Source organism: Mus pahari, chromosome X (genome assembly GCF_900095145.1).
Source record: "Mus pahari chromosome X, PAHARI_EIJ_v1.1, whole genome shotgun sequence".
Classification (NCBI taxonomy): domain Eukaryota; kingdom Metazoa; phylum Chordata; class Mammalia; order Rodentia; family Muridae; genus Mus; species Mus pahari.
The window spans coordinates 86,074,821-86,088,229 of NC_034613.1; the positions used below are offsets into that span (position 1 = coordinate 86,074,821).

Consider the following 13,409-nt stretch of genomic DNA (forward strand, 5'->3'; position numbering starts at 1 on the left):
AAAAAAAACAAAACAAAGACTATCCCTCCATCTCTGGGATGAAGCCTACTTGATCATTGTGGATGATCATTTTGATGTGTTCTTGGATTCTGTTTGCAAGTATTTTATTATTATTCAGCCATATTGCAATGGTCAGGGCATTCTGTAGTAGGGTTGCTGGGCTCTAGTGGGGAGTCATATTGTCCTGGTTGTTATGATGGTGTTTACATGCTGGCATCTAAGCATTTGGTTTTGGCAAGGTTGGATTTCTAAGTGCTGATATCTGGCACATCTTGGTATTGGCTGCTTTCTCTTGTTCTTAGGATGATGATGGCTATGTGTTGCTTAGTAGGAAGCTCTTCTGTTATTCTGACATATATGGCCACTGAGGTGTTCAGGTAAAATGGGTTTCTGAGTATTAGGAGCTGACACTTAGGAATGGGTTGGGCTAACAGAGAGATGTTGAGGGGTTCCACAGGAAGGAAGAAAACATAGTTGTCCACCATGATCTCCTTAGTCCACTGGGAATGGGGGCAAAGAGTGAGGAGAGGCTGCAGCCGATAGCCTGCTACAGATGGGAGGGAGAGGTGAAGATCTGAAGTTACCCGATTCTATGGCTGGAGCATCATGTGTCTTTACCCAGAGATGCTGTTCATACAGTGGAATGAAACTGTCCATGAAACTGTGAGTTCTCTCTCTTTTTTGTCTCAATGTTTATTGCATTTAGGATTTTCCATGTTGTAGTCTTCAGAATTATGATTCTTTTGAGACAAGGTCTCAACAGCTCAATCTACCCTTCAACTTGCAATCTCCTTGCCTCAGAATCCACAGTGCTAGGATTACAGGTATGTGTCACCATAGCCAACAGAGCTATCACTTTTATTCTCTAAGCAATATTTCATTCAATCTGTGTTTTAATTCACTTTAATCTTGTTGGACACTTGGCTGTAACTGTAGGGTTTTTTTTTGAGATTATGCTTAATGGCATTGTAAAGTATATTTATGTATATAGTTTTCCATTCTTTTGAATGATAACCATAATGACAAATTTCCAGGAGTGAAATTGCTACATGAAAGGTCATGAATATTTTTATGAGTTCTCATACTTATATATTGTCAAATCACCCTTTAAAAGAATTGTAGAATTGTTTTACTTTATCTTGCTATTAGAAGAGCATGAAGGTTTTTTTTTCCATTTTTGTCCCTTTAAAGCCAAACTAACATGTGCTTGATATTTTTTTGACTCGGCAAGTATAAAATTGAAACTCATTATTGTTTTGTTTATTTATTTATTTTTCTATTTTCTTTATTCTTTATATGTACTATTACTTTTTACAGCTTCTCATGTATGCACCTTGACTACTGACCAGCCTCACCTCCTACCTCCCTACCACCCCTATCTAAACTCCCCACAAATAATCTCTCTGTCTCTCTGTCTCTGTCTCTGTCTCTCTCTCTCTCATGTTAATATCTATTCATTTTGTTTCGTGGCCTACCAAGATTAACCAGGGTTCTCTGTGGAGCCATGACTTTGGAGCTACACATTGGAGCCTCATAGGCTTAGCAGAGGGTGCATAGCTGAAGACACTGAGTCTCACCTCTCTCTAAACTAGTGAGCAATAGTTCAGAGATAAAGTGTAAAGCCCTGGGAACCCCTCCCGCTTCCCTGATTGATTATTGACTGGGCTTGTCTCATGTGGGCCCAGTATAGGAACCAAAGCTGAGATGGGTTAATGATTGCAACAGGTTGTATGGAATCTAGAGAATGGCATCTCACAGCCCTTTGCTTATCTTCCAGTTCCTATATACTCCCTACTCCATGGTGTTTGCTGAGCTGTTGGTGGTACAAGTGACTTAAGGCTTGGTCCACCTGTGTCACTTATTTTTGGTATCCTGGACAGCCATGAGTCTCTTCATTCACTGTTCATTGTGAGGGACTTCTCTGATTAAGGCTTATGTCTATAGGTATAAATATAGATATTTTGACAGCAGTTTGCTGGTATGTCAGGTAAATTTTATTCATGTGTCCCTGCTTCCCTAGACCTACACTAAAGCACACAGGTGTTGGGAGTCACTTTTCATCCTTCCATGTGGGTGCTAGGGCTTGCTTGTATTCAGGTACTTGGCAAATGCTTTAACCTGCTGAGCCATTCATTCCACCAGCCCATCTAAAACAAAACGGGTTGAGACAAGGTTTTGTTGTGTACCCCACATTTAAGCTTCCAATCCTCCTTCCTCTACCTTCAAACTGCTGTGACTACAAAGTGTAGAGCACCACATCCCAGATACTGTAGTGCTCGTGTTTAACTCGTGTGTGTGTGTGTGTGTGTGTGTGTGTGTGTGAGAGAGAGAGAGAGAGAGAGAGAGAGAGAGAGAGAGAGAGAGAGAGAGAGAACTCTTATATGTCTTTTCCAGCTGCCTAATTTGTGGACTGGGGCTGGAATACAGACAGTGAGAAAGGCAACAAGTATGAAAGGGTCCCAAGGTTACTGCCCGCCCCCAACACGTTTACTCTTCCATACTACACAAGGAACGCCACATGCCAGGTATGCTCAAGCTGATAAATGCTGTGGAATAATAGAGAAAACCATCAACCAAACCCCCCTGGTTTGCTTTTGATTTAGGTGCCTCTACTGGTTTTCAGACATACCTAAAACTCAAAGGTAGATGGGCAGTAAATAGAAAATCAGTTACACAACGTGTGAAGTGCCAGAGAAAAATGACAGAATTCTTCACAATCCTCCCTAGTGTGTTCCTGAGGTTCCCACTGAGTCTGTTCACGAAGATTGTATTTATTTGTACTCTGTTGCCAGGCAAGGATCAAGGTGTATTTCAACCAGATGTCTTTGCTAGGTTCTGTGAGAGTAGGCAAGGGGAGAGACATGTGTTTTCCTTTAAGCAGAGCCTGTCAGGCCATCACCGGCTGCTTTCAGACTCATGGGTGGATCTCTCCACTTGTCAGATTTCCTAGCTCCTGAGGTTTTGGACAAACCACCCTTGGTTTCTTTAATCCATCTTGGGCATTGTTAACTCTCTTTTAAGTGTCAAATTACCCTTCCAGCAGTTTTCTTAGGCCAACATCTAGGCTGCCATCCCTAACCTGTTCCCCAAGGGTTACATGGCCTGCTGACCTAAAAGCTGGCTGATTACAACAGTTCTTTCCTGTGTCAGAGAAAATTGTGAAAGACTAAATGGGCAAAAAGCGATTACTGGATGTTCTGACTGGTGCATTCCTCAAGGTTATCTGGGCCTCCCATTGGCCTTGAACTATTTAACAATTTATAAGTTGTAGACAACTGAGAACAACGTAAAACACTCTTATCCTCAGAAATGCAAAGGAAATCACAATGGTTCAATGCAATGGATTTCTGTCCCTTGGACGTAGTGCAGATTTCCGTTAATGTGAAAATCCATTCATTTTTGAGTTCTGTTCTGAACTGGTTCCATCTTATGGTTTCTTTCATTGGCTTATGAGTTAAAATGTCTACATGTGTTTCTTTTCTGTTTTCACCAGAGACAGGATTTTAACCTTTAAGCACTTAATCTTTAACCCTAGATTATCTTTGTGCAAGGAATTACAGGCCCAAGCGGGGCCTAGCCTTTGGCTCTTTTTTTTTTTCTGCACAGGAAGGATCAGCTCAGCTCACCATGATTGTTTCAATGTAACTAGTTCTTTTTAGAAGACTTTCCGAGTGACAATGGTATCATGGTACTGGCCCAAGTCCAACCAGTACTCCCTCTAGCCAGTTAATCTGAGAATTCTGATCTTCAGCTTCCACCAAAGGCATTTATCCAAACTATTTATACATTCCCTTTTTTCCTTAAATTTCAGAATGTTAGGAGCACACTTAGGGGCCAACTTGAAGAAGAAAGGTTACTAATTAAAGACTCATGGTCAGTTGCAAAGATCCTTTTGGTGGTGGGGTCTGAAAAGGTAGAGGGAGAAGAAGAACTTAATGCTCATCTCTCTGGTAATGAGCACAGGAATGAGATGCAGGAAAAGGTCAAGGACAAGGACAATCGGACAGAGCAAACTATCAGAGCTGGTAGGAATGGGATGAGAAGTCAGAAGCTAGGCCATGAATCTCTAGTCAATTTCAGCTTCATGCTTCTGGAGGCAGAAATGAAATAGAAACAGGAGTAGCTCCTGTGTTTTGAGAACGACTTAAAGATTGTCTTGTGGAAGAATGTAAAGTAGTTTCTTGAGTGATAAAAGACAGAGAGAACCAGTTGGGTTTTAGCCCAACATATTTGTTAACTTAAAGGCCTTTGAAAGCTTTACTTTCTTTTTGAAAAATACTTGGGCAGACTAGTTGGTCTCCATAGATGTCTAATTTCTTGAATAGAAGATGAGAAAACAGGTTTGAAAATTTGGGTGGTTTTTTTTTTTTTTTTTTTTTTGGTTTTGCTTTTCATTTAAGAAGTTAAAGAAAGAAGGATTCTGATGCCCTTGGGGTGTCACGTCTGGTGTTGCAGGGTTAAGGTTTTAAGTCTAAGGGTCCAACTTCTGATAAATATGAATAGCAGTGACACTCAGATCATGCAAGGTCTCCTCTGTCAGGTGGCTAGTCTCTCTACTCCCATATAATTTGGCACACTTCGAAGGGCAGCTTTCCACACAAGGCGTGGGTTTAATGTCTTGACTCCTGTCTCTATGCATCCTGCTTTCATTTGCCAGGTAAAGCTTAGTTTGCAGTCTCCTAGCCAAGGAGTTTGTGGAAGCATCTTCTTCAGCAGTCAGCATGTAAGGCATCTTTCAGTCAAGCAAAGCTTGTGTTACCAGTCTTAATTGAATAGAAGTTCCCACAGGCAAAACAAAATCCTTAAATGGACTGAAATGAACTTGTGTGAAAACAAGGCTTAAGGTGATGGTCAGGACTGCTGTAGGTTTATGGGATGCTGGATTTGGTCTCCCGGTATTTCATCCTTTAGTTCACACAGTGTACAGAGGTAAACTGATACTCAAATCTCTCTGACATGTGGGTGGATGCGTGAATGAAATAACAAATGGACAAATAAAAAAAACAAATATAAAGCCCCTGAGATGATTCACCCCACCTCCTTACCACGATTCTTCCCCTCCTCAATGCTAAGGATGTAACCTGTGGCTTCATGCATGCCAGGCAAGCTCTCCACCACTGAGCAACATTTCCTAGTCCCCACTAAGGCTACTCTTTTGTGGTAAGAATTTTCAGACACTTTCAGAGCCCCGGGCACATGCCAACATTTCTTTTGGACTGTACCTTGTGCAGTCTTTGGAGTTTCTACTTTCTGTAGTTAGAGTTTTCTTATTTAGTTTTATGAATTCAGAGACCTAACTTGGCTTTGGTACTGTATCACACCTTCCATTAGACTCCAGGACCCTACAGGGGTGAGGAAAGAATACTACCATCTAACATAATTTCATATTAAACATCATGGAGAACTTATTCTTTGAATTAAAATATTAAATCTATTACTTTTTCTATCTTGTGTGTATAAATATGTAACTATATGCTCATGCATGCCATTGTGCATAGGTGGAGGTCTGGGAACAACTTTGAGAAGGAGGCTCTTGCCTTCCACCTTGTTGAGGGAGTGTCTGTCTTGATTGTGCCAGTGTGGAGAGTGCTCCACGCTGGCCAGCTCACAAGCTTTACCTGTCTCTGCCTCCCATCTCAATGAGTGAGCACTGTGATCAGAGAGGCATGCAAACACGCCCAATATTTTACATGGTTTCTGGGAATCAAGCACAAGGCATCATGCTTGGGTGGCAATTGGTTTTGCAGGATGAACCATCTCCTTGGCCTTTTCTTGGATTTTTGAGTACTAAAAATAAACTGTCCATCATACTATGGTGGAAAGAATGTGGACTTTTGAATCAGGACAGATCTAGATTTGAGTCATAGCACTGTCATTTGCCATATGGATTAGACATATTACTTTTCACAGAGCCTTCATTTTTCAACATATAGGAAAAAGAACAATATACCTTTAATGTTATTTCTGAAGATCAAGTGATATTAAAATACAACTTTGTCCCAAATGGTACCATAGTAGGTACTACATACAAGACAACATACTACATACATTCAATTAGGGAAATGTGGAGAAAGCTTAGCAACCTGGGACTCCACTTGGCTTGAGCAACACACACACCCATTTCACAGAAATTCATTTAATAACCTTGGGTTCCAACCTACTTTAAGTGGCAGTTATAACACACTCCAAACAAAGCAGTGGGTTGCTCCTCTCTAGCAACTCCTTAGTAACTCACCTTTGGTGATCAAACCCAGCCTGAAGTTGGTGAAAAGCACCAATCCAGTCTAAACTGGTTGTAGGGACATATGAGTAAAACATCTGGCCTCGCAATGAACTTTCAGGGAAATTTTTCTACTTACTATAAATCTTATGCCTATGCATGATTGGGTATGCAAATGATTAAAATCAGGTGCATCATAGGAAAGGTCATACACAATGAGTACTAACATAACCCATGCCTGTTAATCAAAGAGCAGAGCACTTACACTCCATCCCTAGCAACTTGTTCTTCCATCCCAGTAATGAGGTACTCTTGAGTATTCGAATTCAGATGGTGTGCTGTTTCCTTGCAATGTATCCATTCTGTTGTTTTTATTTTTTATTTTTTTAATAAAATTATCTTGCTACTTTTTTATTTTTGTGTATTTTGGCTTTTTAAAAAACATGCCAAGAAACGTAGACCTCTGGGTCCAGAAAGAGACTACAGATAACACTATTACTTTTATATATATATATATATATATATATATATATATATATATTTAGATGATATTTTGCATTTTACAAATTCTCTCATACCTTCTTTCATCCATCCCAATTCTATCATTTAATTTATATGTATATTATACAAAAGTATAATTGTATTACTAAACATTGATATCTAAGACTCAAGTTCAACTTGGAGCTTGTAGAATCGAAGCTTCTACAATTTCCATATTTCCAGGAGCCAGAGAGTTTACCCAATTATTTCTGAGCCTTCAGCAAGCACTAGGCAGACAAGAAAATTGCTTAAATTCCATACAAGAGGCTACATTCTTAGTGTTTCTCAACCTATGGTGGCTAGTTTTCTCAGCAATTTTAATTGTGAAGTATTACCTTTAATGACTGAATCCTATCTCCAGCCCCTGTCTCAGTATTTTTAAGGAAAGCCTTTTTGTTTTCAAATTGTTTACATTTATTTATCCAGCGCGCGCGCGTGTGTGTGTGTGTGTGTGTGTGTGTGTGTGTGTGTGTGTGTGTGTAAGACAAGACAGCAGGCAGAAGTTGGATTTGGTCCTCTCCTTCCACCTCATGAATTCTGGGGATGGAACTCAGGTACTCGATCTTGGCAGCAAGTGCCTTTGCCTACTAAGCCATTTTGCTGTCCTAGGAAATTATTTGAATGGGATAATTTGGATCTTTTTTTCAAAGTGCCCCTGAAAGTGGTAAGATTTAGCACTTCTAGCTCCTAGAAATATCCTGGTGATTTGACCCAACTCAGAAGTTTGGTGGTGGTGGTGGTGGTGGTTGGATACCAAGACCAGTTCAAGGCACTGTTCTGTGAAATTGCATTTATGAAAAACAAAGTTCTCTTTAAAATATGTATACTGATTATTCTTTGTATTCTTATCTCTAACACTTGACGCTGTTGCCTGGTATGTACCCTCTTACTTTTGGATGAGCTGAATACTTATCTCTCAACACCAACACTTCATTTATCTAAATGGGGAACTCTATAGAATGAAAGTCTGTGCTTTAGCATCCCCAACAAGCTAGCCTTGGCTACTTGTCACAAATGGTGTAAAGCAGAGAAAGACTAGTTCAGTGTAGCACATTGCAAAGAGGAAATTGTAAGTTGGTCCAATGTCCCAAAGTCTGGTGGGATAGACTTAAGTGTTGGATTTCAATAGTGGTCAAGTGATATGTATAATTAAGTGGCACACTCACCCTTAACTCATTAATCCCTGTGCTGTCTAGTGTTTGATGTTTTGTCACAGTCTGGAATTACCTGAAAAGAGGGAACCTCAACTGAAGAATTGTTCTCATTGGATTGGCCTATGGGCATGTCAGTGGATATTATTATTATTATTATTATTATTATTATTATTATTATTAATGATGATGATTGGTATGGGAAGGCCCAGTTCATAGTAGGCAGTGCCTTCCCTAGACAGGTAGGCTTGTGCTATATAAAATGTATGTGAACATGGATTTGGGAATAAGCCAGTAAGCAGCATTCCTCTGTGGTCTTTGCTTTAGTTCTTGCTTCCAGGTTCCTTCTTTGAGTTCCTGCCCTGGCTTTCTTTTATAATAGACTATAAGCTGTAAGCTAAAATAAACCCTCTCCCAAATTGATTTTGCTTATGGTGTTAATTATAGAAACAAACTAAAATGCTGTCTCAGCTAGTCTGTCCTGTGAAGGGGTCTGATAAAATGTCAAATTGTTAATCTGTTAGTTACTGGTGGTGCAAGCTTGACCTTAGAGATAAGTGTCCTCTTCTTGTAGGAATACTGTCTCCTGTGAGGTTTCACTGTCCCTACAATCCAAGATAACTGCAGGTTCAGTACAATGACTTCTCTCTGTGCAGTCAGGCAAAGTAAAGAGACAGAAACAAAATGAAGGCAGAGATGTTAGACTTATATCCTTCTTTTAGTTACCCGTGGACCCAAGTGAGGGGTCAATACTTTTTAGAAAAATGAGTTTTGACATGCCTGTTTCGAGCTGTGCTGAGATTGGAATAGTTATTACAACTTAAGGTGCCTTTAGGTGTTTCTTATAGAACTAAGATCATTTCCCGGAGAAAGCTTGACTTTCTGGAGCTCAGATCCTTGGGGTAAGTTTCATATTACCTATGACTGGAAAATTCAGATCATGGGGAAAAATCAATAAGAGCTTTGGTCAGATCAACTACACAAACACAAGTGTGATAAATGAACACCACAGTGTTTGTAAGAAAGTGAACCCCAGGCTAAAATTCAAGGCTACTGACTATATGACGTTAGGTAAATCAGTCTACTTCTCTGAACTTCGTGTTCTTTCCTGTTAAATCAGACACAATGGCTTATCTGCCACACACAATTATTCTGAATATAAGAAACTGAAAAAAAAAAAGAACCACACACTGCAAATTTTCTCTTAAAGTCCCACTCCACTAAAACGTACTCTGTAGCCTCTTTCTGCATGTGATGTAAATGTAGCATGGCCCTGTGTAATAATCTGAAGCATGGGTTTTAATGCTACTTGATGGCATAAACAGTGAGTCTGAAAAGCATTGTTGGGGACATAGATGCAAATGACATTCTGCCACCAATAAGGCTTTCTGGTTTTGAATGAAAAAATGCCTCTTAGGGAGTGAAAGTTTTCCCATATGTTCATTTGCTCATGAGTAGTGACAAAGTTATCGTAAAGTAATTATTCCATGTTGTCCCATTTTGCGTGTTTATAGCAAGAGGAATTTCTATACCCTTATCATTCTTTATGGATTTCTGCAAACATTTCTTTGTCAGTTATGACTATAGTCATTTCTTCCATTGAGTAAAAGATCTGCTGTTCTGCCTCCTTTGTGAGTGTGTGTTTAATTTTTTTTTCTAAATACTCCTGGCTGCCTTGCTTATATAAATGTGCTCAGCGTTTTATTTTACTGAGCCTTCCACCTAGAGCAGCTGTCTTCTTTCTGTCAAACCCAGACCACTTTTTGCCTTCAAAACCCTGCTTAAAATTCATCTGTGCAGAGTGCTTAATCCATTAGCAAAGATTTGGTAAGCCCTGGCTTGAGGTAGGCCCTGTGGGGGCTAGGACAGGGTCCTGTCCTTCAAGGAGAATTGAAGGTATGATGGGGAAATGAGACACATGCACAGAATGGGGATGAATTAGCAATCATGAATAGCATGCTGTGAGTGGCAGGTAAGCTGTACAAGCAGGGTGTCCTGGTGGAGAACACTGCAGGCAGGCAGGCAGGCCACATCAAGAAGTAGAACATGAGCTAGGTCTTGGATGAGGCCTAAGGAGATAGAAATGCTAACTATTATCATGTGTCGTATGCATGAGCTGAATTATTACAACATATTTCATAAATATAAACAATTAAATGTAATCAACAAGGACTGGGGAAAACAGCTCTGTGAATAGAGTAAGACCAGTGCAGCCTTGAGGACTGTAGTTCAAATTTCTCAAATTGATGTAAAAAGATGGGAAGGTCTGGTGCTGCTTGTAATCCCAGCACTTGAAAAGGAGACAGGGCATCTCCAAGGCAAGCTAGCTAGCTAGAGTAGCAGGAATCAGAGAGCTCTTGCCTTGGCTCATTGAGAGATCCTGCTTTAATAAATAGAACAGAGAGTGATTCTGGAAGGCATCTGACATGGGTTTTCATATAGAGATGCATACTTGCTGGTGCATATATTTCCACACATAACACACACAGACACACAGACATACACACAGACACACACACACACACACACACACACACACACACACACGGGGAGAGAGGGGGGATTATCAGTAGTACAGAATTGAAAAAAGGAGAAGGCATTGCTTTCCAAATAGGTAGAGGAGATGGTAGGAAGGAGACAAAGAGAACAGAAACTGAAAAGGGACAGTATAAGGCAAAGAACTGGGGATGTAGACACTTGTTCCTGAATAGTGAGAGTTCCAGAGGCAGCAGTTGCAGAGGCTTAGTGAGTGGCAGCACAGCTGAAAAAGGAGCTCAGGGTCAAATGAAGGGTTTGGATATCAGGCCAAGGGCCAGATCACTGTTCTGTCATCGATGGGAAGTTATTAAGGACTACTGTATAGGAAGATGACCTGATACAACCCAATCTGAATGTACTCATCTAAGGATAGTATACATGATAGCCTTGGAGTTGGAAGTAAAAGATGGTGGCAACAGCAGACAGACAAAAGAGACTGTGACTTCGAGCTGGCTTATCACTCTACCCTTCCAGGATTCCAATAGTCTGCATGCTTAGCTCTCTTTATGAAGCTTCATTTGGGATCTGATAATTGGTGGGAGGTAATTTTGAGGACAGAAAGTGGATTTTTGATCCAGTCAGACCTAGATGCAAATTCATGTTGTACCACTTAATCTCTGTGGGTTTATGCTGATGATTTTATCCCTATGAACCTTGGTTTTCTTATAGTTGAAATAGTCTCAATAGATACTCACATGGAGGTTAATAAGAAATGCTGTTACACAGGAGATGAATGTTAAACTAAAATTCCTCACCTCCATTCTTTCAGTTATTGGTGTGGCCCTGAGCACTCTTTTCTTCAGAGGAGGTGTCACCAACGAGGAGTCAGTTATCTCTTTCTGCATCACTGTATTGGAAAACATCCTTGGCTGTCTTGCAAAATGTCTGACTATGGCCCAGCCTCATTTGCCTTACTCCCATAGGAGAATTCATTCATCACATCAACAAATGTTTATTTAAAGCCTCTTGTATGGCATGCATTGTCTTATAGGGAAAGCAATTGTGGTGGCTTTAATATGCTTGGACCTTGAGAAGTGGCACTATTAGGAGGTGTGGCCTTAGTGGAGGAGATGTGGCCTTGGTAGAGGAATTGTGTCACTGTGGGACTTTGGGACTTTGAGGTCTCATATATATGCTCAAGTTTGGCCAGTGTGATCCAGACCCTCTTCCTGGCTGCCTGTGGAAGACAGTCTCCTCCTAGCTGCTTTCATATCAAGATGTAGAGCTCTCTGCTCCTCCAGCACTGTGTCTGCCTGGATGCTGCCATGCCCCCCACCATGATGATAATGGACTAAACCTCTGAAACTGTAAGTAAGCCCCAATTAAGTGTTTTCCTTTATAAGAGTTGCCTTGGTCATGGTGTCTCTTCACAGCAAGGACACTCTATCTAAGACAGCTATGCACAAAATTAAACACAAATCTAGGTCATTATAGAACTGATATTTTATCTGTGGCTGCAAAAGAATCTCACAATCAATAAATACCCAGTATGTCAAATGGTAAAAGAGGGAACAGAGCATATTAGAACGTTGGTTAATAATATATTTCTTATTAGGTGGCACTTTAGAAGAGACCTGGAGTAAAGAAGAAGCCAAGTATGGGACAATACTATATGGGACAATACTAGATGGGACAATAACTTTCCAGCAAGGAGGGACTGCAGATGGAAGGATTTTTAAGTGACAGCATACTTCAGTGGTTTAAGGAACAGTAAAGGTCTTAACGTGTTTGGAAGAGGGTAAGTGCGGTGCTTTGGAAGATAAATGTCTCCCATAGACTCATGTATTTGAACATTTGGTCCCTGGATACAGGCACTGTTTTTAAAGGTTGTAGAACTTTTAGGAGGTGGAGACTTACTTGGAGGAACTGTGCTACTGTGGGTAGCTTTTGAGAGGTTATATACTGCCCCACTTCCTGTTTTCTCCCTTTGTGTCATGTTTGATATCGAGCATACGAACTCTTTAGTTTTCTGCTCTACTTCCCTGCTGCCATGCCTCTCCTGCCATTATAGATACTCCTTCTGGAGCTATAAGATCAACTAAACCCTTCCTTCTATAAGTTGCCTTGCTCATGGTATTTTATCACACCAACAGAAAAGTATCTAACACAATAAGCAGGGAGAACGGAATTAGGACAGGAGCCCATAAATAAGTTCACTATTCAGATAAGGTAGACTAAAGTAAGCACTCAGAGAAAACCAGTGAGCCATGGGAGGATTTGACGCAGAGGAGACTGACATCATTTTAACAGAATGACTTTATAGGGAATATGTTGTAGAGCGGGAGAAACAAAGGGGCTTTGACTTGGTAAAAGGCTTTAGCAATCTAAGAATCATCCAGGTGACACAGAGTATAGACCAAGGTGATGACATGGAAGTGGTGAGAAATAATCGGCTCTGGATATATTTTTTTAAGGTATAAATGACACCATTCACTAACAGATGGGGGGGTCAAGGCATTCAAGGATGGTCTCAAAGGGTGTTGTTATTATTATTGTTCCTCCTCCCCCTCTTCCTCCTCTTCCTCTTCCTTCTCCTCCTCCTTTTTCTTCTTCTTCTCTTCCCTGAGCAATGGAAGAGTGGAGTTGCCATTGACTGAGCTACAGAATCCCAAAGTATAACACATTTTCGGAGAGAAAGCCATACTTTGGCTATGCTGAGTTTGAGGTGCCCATTAGACATCTACAAAGAAGATGGATACAAAGAAAATGGATACAAGGAAGATGAATATTCACATAAAACAGTCAGTGGAGGGTGGTGAGTACATATGGGCTCTATTTCAAAATTTAATACATTTAATACATAAAAGGGGACTAGCATTTGATAAGTACAAACTCTTGAAACTATGTAACTTTTCTGCATTTCTACCATGTCCTTGAGAACTGCTATATGTGGTTACTCTTTTTCCCTTTGGGTAAAATCCATATTTATATGGTATGTGTGTGTGTGTGTGTGTGTGTGT

The 13,409-nt window shown here is 40.4% G+C and overlaps 1 long non-coding RNA gene across 2 annotated transcripts in view; it reads left to right on the forward strand.

Moving 5' to 3' along the window:
* Nucleotides 1-13,409, forward strand: part of LOC115063148 — a 21,431-nt gene that overhangs the window by 4,108 nt on the left and 3,914 nt on the right. Inside the window, exons 1-2 of one of the 2 annotated variants that reach the window (XR_003843037.1) lie at nucleotides 11,734-11,756; nucleotides 12,005-13,204. This is a non-coding gene — a long non-coding RNA (uncharacterized LOC115063148). Of the gene's footprint in view, nucleotides 1-11,733; nucleotides 11,757-12,004; nucleotides 13,205-13,409 lie in introns of those variants that run through there. The other variant, XR_003843038.1, reaches the window with a different exon arrangement.